Below are 9,702 nucleotides of genomic sequence, written 5' to 3' on the forward strand. Positions count from 1 at the left end.
AGATTTGCCTGCTGTAGGTCTATAAGTGTTCCTGTTCTCTGATTGGCTACTGAAATCTATAAATGTTTCCATTTCCGTCACTAGGTTCCATGTAAAACCTTATTCATCCGGGGCTATAAAATATGTCAACTCCTTGGCCAAATGCTTGTCTTTATATGACTTTATATAACTGTGTGCAACGAGCAGGCGGTGGTGCGTGCATATTACATATTAACGATCCCGCGGAACACAAATTGCCTGTAATGTATACTGCTGTAACATTATATGCGTGAGACTGGTACACATAGCTGTGTTCTATAATGCTAGGAAAACACAATGCTAGTATACTGTAAATAGTGATATAAAAGCTTGGTAAACAGCGTGTCGGCAACAGTTCATCAGCCATTCACTATAATGTAGCTATCCTGCGCCAAACACCACCAGCATCACAGCTGAGACGGGAGCTCGCCGCCGCTTAAACATTCTTTATTAGATTTTTGCAATAATGCAGCTGCTAAATATTCCATGAGACATTAATAATGGATTAGTGAATAACACAATTGCTGCGCTGGAACGTTATAGATTCTCTAGATCGTCACACGCAGCAGCCTTTGGAGATACAGGATGAAAGAGTCCAGAGCTTAGAACGATTTTCCTCGTTACGTCCATTATCTGGTGTTTGGCGCGAAGGTGCACACTGCACAGACTCCCCTGGTTATCCGCGCGGCTACGTATATATCACATCTGTCGCTTTACAGTCTTTTAATACAGTGACGGAGAGATAAATGCAAATGCAAATGGTTCATATTTAAAAGTCACCGTAGGGGGAAAACACACAACTCAGACAGGCTGCATTATTGTCTGGGTATAAATTGGCAATATGTATAGAACATATTTTGGTGGCAACCAAAGATTTCCCACCGGTACGTCCTTTTCAGTGCTGCTATTTAGAAAGTATATTATTAATTGTTATTATTATCATTAAGAAAATCCGAATGCTGAATATGCAATGAGGAAGCATGAACCACTAAAGGGTGCTGACATGCTGACAATTTAGTTAACCTATCAGCTGGTATGCAAATGAGATAGGGGTTAGCCAATTAGGGCATTTAGGGAGGAGTAGGCAGGATAGAAAGGATCACATGCTATAGTGATCTTCCTCTTTTCTTCTCTGTGGCAGCAGCGCGTCTGGGATGTCGGGCAGGGGTAGTGCCCATGGCTCCAGGTCTAGCAGATGTCATCAGAGCATTGGCAGCCCACACACCGCTGTTCAGCAAGGTGTAGGTGAAGTGAGGCCTACTAGGCGCGAGGCGCATGGCCTGCTGCGAGGCCTGGGTCCCGGAGATCAATGAGGGGGGGGGGGGGGTGACATCGGTGGCTGTGGTGGCAGATGCTGCGCAGCTGCCGTGGCCCCCCAGGTTAGCACTCCCCACCTGTACAGTGAGGCGCCCCTGTCGCCATGCATCCCTCATTCATCCCCAGGCTTGCTAGCAGGCTGGCACAGGTGGACATGGCTCCGCCGGCCGGTCACCCTGTTCTGGGTGGGCAGGCGCCCATCCCTGCTGGTGGGCCCCCGGCCACCACGGTTCGGTCCAGGGGGTTGATAGGTATGTCCCCATTGCACCAAGCCAGGAGACAGTGGCTGCGCAGGTCCAGGATTTTGCCCCAGCGCAGTCCACGGGGAAGGGCCGTGGAGGCTCCAGCGCCAGGGGCCCCTCCTGGGGCCCTGGCAGTCGCATGTCCTCAGCCCATGCTGGCAGGGGACGGGTGCAGCAGAATATGGCCCAATTGACCTCCTTTCTGGGCCAGGTACCCCCACAGGGCCCCCCCCCCCCAGAAGTTTGATAGCTACTCCCCCCCCCCCTCGTGTTGTAGGTCCCCTCTCCGCTCGCTATGGCGGCAGCTCCTGTTCTGGTGTCATCCTGTCCGGCACACCAGACCGGCACTGGGTTGGTGGAAATTGGACAAGGTCCGGCCCCCACGTCTGTCCCTCCAGGCGGGCCGACCTCCTCCCCTGTTGTTATCGCGTCCTATGCAGTTCCAGGTCTTTGGTGGGGACTCCCATTGCCGTCGCCGTGGAGACAAACGTGACGCCCATGCAGGGCACTTCGGGTGGGTCTTTACCTAAGGATTAGCGGCGCAGGGCAGTGCATACGTCCTCCTCCGGCGGGTCCGGTTCGGGTAGAACGCCTGGCCGGCTGGCTGGGTCAGTATCCGAATAGGCGGGATGCGGAGTTCCTGGAAGAGGGTTTTCAGCGGGGCTGAAGAATTCAATTGCGGATAGAGTAGATACAGGTAGAGAATTCAATTGCGGATGCCCTATCCAGGGGCGACTGGGCAAGGTTTAGGGCCTTGGCCCCTGCAGCTTCATTGGTTGAAGAGCCATGTCCTCCTTATGTTTGGCAGGTCATCAGGCCGGTATGGAGGAACTAGCCATGTGTGCTACAGTATTGCACCTAGGATTTTGTGGTGCTATCAGGAGAGATGACACGAGTGGGAGGAGTGAGGTTGTCCGCCTCACAGGCAGGTAAGACACCTGGAGAGGCCATGGTGGCCTTCGTTTGGAGCTTGTACTCCCGGGGATATCCTGTGGCCACGGTGCGGGGTCTAGTTCTTTTCCGCCTTGTATGGGAGGATGGACCCGTCGCGGTCTTTTCTAGTGTCTAGGGCATTGCGTGGCTGGCGACGTGCCTCCATGGACTGCAGGCGCCCTATTGATATTTTGTTGCACCCACCACTGCTGGGGACCCTCCGGGACATCTGTTGGCCTTGGTATGAGGTCCGGTTGTTCCAGTTGGCTTATGCGATGGCGTATCATGGCGCATTCAGGATCGGGGAGTTGGTGGTGCCGTCCAAGTGGTTGCCCTTGCCTTTAGATGTGGAAGATGTTGTGGTCCAAGTGGACTTGGTGTTGTGTCATTTGCGATGATCCAAGATGGACCAGGCTGGTAGGGGATGTGGCTGTCGTTGCTCCCATGTGCGGTGGAAGGGGTGTGCCCTGTGGAATTGGCAGAGGCCTTTTCACAGGTGCGGCCCGACCGTCCTGGCACATGGTTCATGCATGAGGATGGGTCACCTCTTACCAAGTATCAGTTCTGTAATGTCCTGGGTCAGGCACTGCAGGCCTTGGGCCTTGTTCCTAAGGAATTTGGGTTGCCTTCCTTTCAGATCGGGGCTGCTACATCTGCTGCTGCGGCGGGCCGCTCCGACGCAGAGATTCAGTCTCTGGGTCAATGGCGCTCTGCAGCGTTCGGCAGATATATTCGGACGAATGTATCTGTCACTTTACACCATGGTCAACTGGATGCAAAAGCACTCGTCAACCTACTGTGGGGACTTGAAGTGGTTCACATTCCCCCGGGGGCACAATTCGGCCTCTAATGGCATACCTGTTAGTGGCATGGGGGGTTTTTGTGTTTGTGACTCAAGATCTGGTTGGTATGGTCTCTTTTTCTTTTCCCTGTGTGATGCGCAATTGGGTTCTGTGTGACAGATCATGTCAACGTCAATATTAATGTCTTTGTAAATATTGCAGGTCGACCGGACAGCAAACCTGTGTGCGAGGCTGGCCTCGGATGTGTGTGTGTTTCCACAGGCTCATGCGGTTAGGAGGTTAGGTGTGCGTGGTATGCTTTTGGTGTGCGTTGCAGGCTCAACTGTTGCAAGCCTTGCGGGACTTTGGAGTCCCTGAAGTATTGGTGATCCATTTAGGTGGCAATGATTTGGGGCGGTGCACCGCCCTGGACTTGAGGTCGCTGATTATCAGGGACCTGCATATCATTGCACATTCATGGCCAGCTTGTCAGCTGGTGTGGTCCTCCATGATTTCTAGGAGGGTCTGGAGGTCATCCAGGTCTTGCCCCCGCCTTGAGCGCACCCCAAAATAAGGTGAATGCTGCGGTAGGGCGGTTTATGTTGGCTAACGGCAGGGGTGTCATTCACCATGATAGCATTAGTTTTGACCGAGATGCGCTGTGCAGGGATGACGGTGTCCATCTGAGCCCGGAGGGCGTGGCTCTGTTTTTGTCTGCATTGTTTGCGTGTTTAGTTTCCAGGTGCTAAGCGTTTTAGAGCGGTGGTGGTGGTGCGACTTAGGGCCTAGCTTTGGAGGTAAAGAACGGTCATCTTGTGTAGTTGTGTGAGTTTGTAGATAGCGGGTGCGCTCTCCCTGACATCGATTGTCATGAGTCATGCTTCTGCATGGGGGATGGCCACACCATCTGCGAGGGTGGTTGTGCTGGCAGAGTGATAACCAGCGGTGTATGGATGGTATGGTGACGCTTACCCCACTTTTCCTCTCTTGACCGTTCTTTGGTGCCGCAACCATTTTGATAGTTTATAATAAGTTGTCAAAAGAAATTTGCCATTCAAGTTTTGAAACGCCAGCTCTTGTGTCTGTATCTTTATTTTAGAGTTAAGTTATGGTTTAAGTTTCTAAAGTGTTGGGCATAAAGTTACCCAATGGTGAGTTCATTATTATTATTATAATTATTTATATGGCAACAGCATATTCCGCATGACAAAGATAATAATAATAATACAATATGGGCTGCTAACAGACACACAGCAGGGGTCAGGTACAGTAAGTATACTTACCCACCTCTTGCCTCACCCCACAGCTTAAACCTAACACCTCCCTAGGGGTTGTAACTGTGTGTGACTGTATGAATCCCCTGGGCACAAGGCAGAGTGGACCACCGGGATTCCACTGCCGGGATTGAGGCTGATGGGATTCCTCTTCCAGGATTGGACCATGAGGATGCTGACTACCTCCCATTCTGCCACCACTGTGGCAGAGGACAGTATTAATGAAAAGCATTGTCTACTGATATAAACACAAGGCTGAAATACAGAAGGAATAAAAAAAGATGTATTTCTATAACCGCAAGATGTACAGTATCGCTGCATGTTGTGGAAATACAACTTTTACTAGAGCCGCTGCTTAGCAATCCTCAAAGGCACCAAGCAGTGACATCACTGCAGCTTAAAACAATTTGTGACATCACCATGGTGGGGGGTGTTGAAACTCCAATTACCATCGGACATTCTGAGCAAATAGGGACTGTATCCAGACCTTTCATGCTGAGATTTATTATAGATTTATAAACATCAGCGACATTGAAGAGATATTGGTTTTACATTGGGGTATCGCCCCCAGCATTGCTTTACACATTGACCGATCTGTAGTATAACGATTAAAGCAGGGAGCTCGGGAGGATACTGCTCCACTTTTATATGAGATATGGGAACGGAAGGCGGATATTCCCAGGTGCACCGCCTGGCGCTCTATCCGCACTAACGCCTTCACTTTCTGCTATTAATTATATACAACTTCGTTTGATTCATCTTTTTTTTATCTTAACATTTGTAATTCTTTTGAAATAATAAGTCAGCGGGGCATTGCAGGAGCGATCTGTATCAAAGTGATGCTGGACTCAGGCATGAATAATGGATTTCCACAGTCATTTACTATAATTATACTCTCCCAATCCCTGTACACACGGCGCGCTCAGGTGTGGCTGCAGCCAAGGTCTCGTTTCTCCGACAGAGTCATTTCATGTATTTCTGTTCTCTGGTCTCATATTCTGTAGTATGTAATTGTTTAACTTCAAAATATAATGTGTATAGCTCATATAATGGCCCGTGTACACTAGTGAGGTTTTATATATACTCCTGGGCTCATCATCCACACATTCCGCCGCTGGTATGGGGGTGCATTCTGGACACTGTGTGGGTATGGGGGGGGGGGGTATTCTGGACACTGTGTGGGTATGGGGGTGTATTCTGGACACTGGGTGGGTATGGGGGGGTATTCTGGACACTGTGTGGGTGTATTCTGGACACTGTGTGGGTATGGGGGGTGTATTCCGGATACTGTGTGGGTATGGGGGGGGGGTGTATTCTGGACACTGGGTGGGTATGGGGAGGTATTCTGGACACTGTGTGGGTATGGGGGGGTATTCTGGACACTGTGTGGGTGTATTCTGGACACTGTGTGGGTATGGGGGGTGTATTCCGGATACTGTGTGGGTATGGGGTGTATTCTGGACACTGTGTGAGAATGGGGGTGTCTTCTGGACACTGTGTGGGTATGGGGGGGGGGTGTATTCTGGACACTGTGTGGGTATGGGGCAGGGGCTGGCTGGCAACTTTTAGCCTGGGGGGCAAGTCCAGAGCACTGGCCCATAAGTAACAGTGCATCGTTAAATTTAGGTTTAATACAAAATAAAAAAAAACAATAATAGGACACCACAGGCTGCTCCCCTGTATAATATCAGGACACCACAGGCTACTCCCCGTCTTATAATAATAACAGGACAACACAGGCTGCTCCCCTGTATAATAATAGTACCCCCCCACAGGCTGCTACTCCTGTATAATAATCAGACCCCCACAGGCTGCTACTCCTGTATAATAAAAGTACACCACAGGCTGCTTCTCCTGTATAATAAAAGTACACCACAGGCTGCTCACCCTGTATAATCGGACACAACAGGCTGCTCTCCCTGTCTTATAATAATAACAGGACCCCACAGGCTTCTCCCCCTGTATAATAACAGGACCCCACAGGCTGCTCCCCCTGTATAATAATAACAGGGCCCCCACAGGCTGCTCCCCCTGTATAATAACAGGACCCCACAGGCTGCTCCCCCTGTATAATAATAACAGGGCCCCCACAGGCTTCTCCCCCTGTATAATAACAGGACCCCACAGGCTGCTCCCCCTGTATAATAATAATAACAGGGCCCCCACAGGCTGCTCCTCCTGTATAATAATGGGACCCCCACAGGCTGCTCCCCCTGTATAATAAAAGTACACCACAGGCTGCTCCCCCTGTATAATAGGACACAACAGGCTGCTCCCCCTGTCTTATAATAATAACAGGACCCCACAGGCTTCTCCCCCTGTATAACAACAGGACCCCACAGGCTGCTCCGATTCCCGCTGTATAATAACAACAGGACCCCACAGGCTGCTCCCCCTGTATAATAATAACGGGAGCCCCACAGGCTGCTCCCCCTGTATAATAATAACGGGACCCCCACAGGCTGCTCCCCCTGCATAATAAAATTACATCACAGGCTGCTCCCCCTTTATAAAAACAGGACACAACAGGCTGCTCCCCCTGTATTATTATAATAATAATAATAACAACAATAATAACGGGACCCCCACAGGCTGCTCCCCCTGAATATAAAGGGACCCCCACAGGCTGCTCCCCCTGTATAAAAATAACGGGACCCGCACAGGCTCCTCCCCCCCCTGTATAATAATAACAGGGCCCCCACAGGCTGCTCCCCCTGTGTAATAATAACAGGACCCCCACAGGCTGCTCCCCCTGTATAATAAAAATACATCACAGGCTGCTTCCCCTTTATAATAACAGGACACAACAGGCTGCTCCCCCTGTATAACATGACCCCACAGGCTGCTCCCTCTGTATAATAATAATAATAACAGGACCCCCACAGGCTGCTCCCCTTGTATAATAATAATGGGACCCCCCCACAGGCTGCTCCCCCCTGTATAATAACTGAACCTTACAGGCTGCTCAGCCTGTACAGTCCCACTCCCTCTTACCTTGCTTGATGCCAGACAGTGAGGCAGGTTGCAGCATAGGGAAGAAATGTAACGCACAGGCAGGAAGTAGGTGGAACATACAGAGTCTCTGTAGTGGCCTCCTGCACTAGACATGTCCTCAGTGCAGGAGGCCGGCGGCCATGTTTATGGAGACCACTCGGAAACTGGTCAGTCTGGCTGCAGCAGCAGCCTCAGAACAATGGCGGCCCGCACGCAAAACGATTCAGCGGCCCGGGGGGCACATGGCACCCTGCCCCCCAGCCCGCCCCTGGTATGGGGGGTGTATTCTGGACACTGTGTGGGTATGGGGGGTGTCTTCTGGACACTGTGTGGGTAGGGGGGTGTATTCTGGACACTGTGTGGGTAGGGGGGTGTATTCTGGACACTGTGTGGGTATGGGGGTGTATTCTGGACACTGTGTGGGTATGGGGGGTGTATACTCGACACTGTGTGGGTATGGGGGTGTCTTATGGACACTGTGTGGGTAAGGGGGTGTATTTTGGACACTGTGTGAGTATGGGGGTGTATTCTGGACACTGTGTGGGTATGGGGGGGTGTATACAGGACACTGTGTGGGTGTATTCTGGACACTGTGTGGGTATGGGGGTGTATTCTGGACACTGTGTGGGTATGGGGGTGTATTCTGGACACTGTGTGGGTATGGGGGGTGTCTTCTGGACACTGTGTGGGAATGGGGGTGTATTCTGGACACTGTGTGGGTATGGGGGGTGTATACTCGACACTGTGTGGGTATGGGGGTGTCTTATGGACACTGTGTGGGTAGGGGGGTGTATTTTGGACACTGTGTGGGTATGGGGGTGTATTCTGGACACTGTGTGGGTATGGGGGGGTGTATACTGGACACTGTGTGGGTGTATTCTGGACACTGTGTGGGTATGGGGGTGTATTCTGGACACTGTGTAGGTATGGGGGTGTTCCCTGTCTGAATTGACACTAGTGCAGTGAGGTAGCAATACTGACCACTGTACCACCCTTTTCCATGCAGGCCTCTCAGCACGCCCTACCTAATCTCTGCACACTGCTGTATTCTGGACACAGAACAGCTGCAGTTGCTATACACAACAGTATAATACTGCATTATCTTCCAGATTGTACGTGGACATAACAACCAGACTGGGAACAATTCTCCACAACCGTCCCCACCGACCGTGGCACCTCTGACCCGCGCATGGGAATCCTCTGATTGCAGCCGCCACTTGACTCCCGCAATTATAGTAACACGATGAAGCCTCCAAACGAAGGTGTTTAACCTGCAGAACTCGTTTCCCTAAATCATTAGTGTAAATACATTTAGGCCCTGCCAGCTGAACCGATGAAACAAATGTTCTGTGTTACGGAAGGTCGGTGCGCATTAAACCCGCCACACAGTTTCCTTGTTAAAAAATAATATGGTCTCTCGGACGTGCTTCCAAAATGTGGTCACTGAACCGTGGGTAATACGTAGTTACTATAAAAAGTACAATTCTCTCTGAGCCTCAGCAAAAGCGCTCATAAATAATTCACAGTATCCGAGGACGACGGACCTGGTTAATGGAGAACTAGCATCTGGCAAAATGGGAAAACGCGTTTAAAAGCGGAGATTTACTAATGACGTGACAGGAAAATATCACGCCAAGAATAACGGCGCTACGCTTGTATGCAGATTTGCGTGTCATTATGAAAGCACTTAGATAGTGTGGGGGGGGGGGATTTACTAAACATCATTGTACAACCTATTGCAGCGATGGGGAACATGCCACTCCAGCTGGTGTTGAACTACACATCCCAGCATGCACTGCAACAGTTTTAGCATGGCCAACTATCAAAACGGTAGCAGTGCATGCTGGGATGTGTAGTTCAACAACAGCTGGAGTGTTACGGTTCTACTGTATGTGACGACAGCCTCGTTTCGCAGAAGGATGTGGATCATGGGGTCAACAGCATCTAGGTCAACCCCAAAAGATCAACACGCACATTGTCGACACTGGGGAAAGGTTGACACGTGGAAATGGTTGACACAGAAAAGGTTGATGCATAAAAAGGTCGACACGACTTTTCAAAACATTTTGGGGAGTCAATGCTGATCGTGTTGACCCGCCATTAGCATACCGCGTCCCCTCACATTGATGCTTGCGTATGACT

This window comes from Crinia signifera, chromosome 3 (assembly GCF_055691185.1).
Source record: "Crinia signifera chromosome 3, ASM5569118v1, whole genome shotgun sequence".
In the NCBI taxonomy this organism is placed as follows: domain Eukaryota; kingdom Metazoa; phylum Chordata; class Amphibia; order Anura; family Myobatrachidae; genus Crinia; species Crinia signifera.